Source organism: Penaeus monodon, chromosome 34 (genome assembly GCF_015228065.2).
Source record: "Penaeus monodon isolate SGIC_2016 chromosome 34, NSTDA_Pmon_1, whole genome shotgun sequence".
Classification (NCBI taxonomy): domain Eukaryota; kingdom Metazoa; phylum Arthropoda; class Malacostraca; order Decapoda; family Penaeidae; genus Penaeus; species Penaeus monodon.
Window position 1 is genome coordinate 29,020,256 of NC_051419.1, and position 490 is coordinate 29,020,745.

The following is a 490-nucleotide window of genomic DNA, read 5'->3' on the forward strand; positions in this document are numbered from 1 at the left end:
TAAGTAAGAGAGAGAGAGAGTTAGAAAGAGAGGGAGAGATAGAGAAAGAGAGAGAGAGTGGGTGGGTGGGTAAGACGGAGAACGAGGGAAGGACGGAGGAAAGAATAAGTGACATGGGGGGGAGAAGGAACGGAAGGGTGAGAGAGATATAAAGGAGGGAGTAGGAGACTGCGAGAGAGTGAGACGAAAGAGGATAAGAAGAAAGGGAGAGAGGGAGGAAAGAGGGTAAAATGGAGGAAGGGAGGGAGGGGAGAAAAGGGGAAAGTGTGAATAAAGAATGGAAAGAGGAAAGAGTGTGGAATGGAACGAAGCAGTATCATGGAAAAGAGAAAGAGGGAGAATGAGGCAGATGGAGAGAAGGATGAGGAGTGAGAACAAGAGAGAGAGAGAGATGATACATGAAAAAAATGTGTGGTCGAATTTATATAAATATCCGTGTTTTTTGTATAGACAACAACGTATTTTACAATATTTATTTTCAAACCTTCTT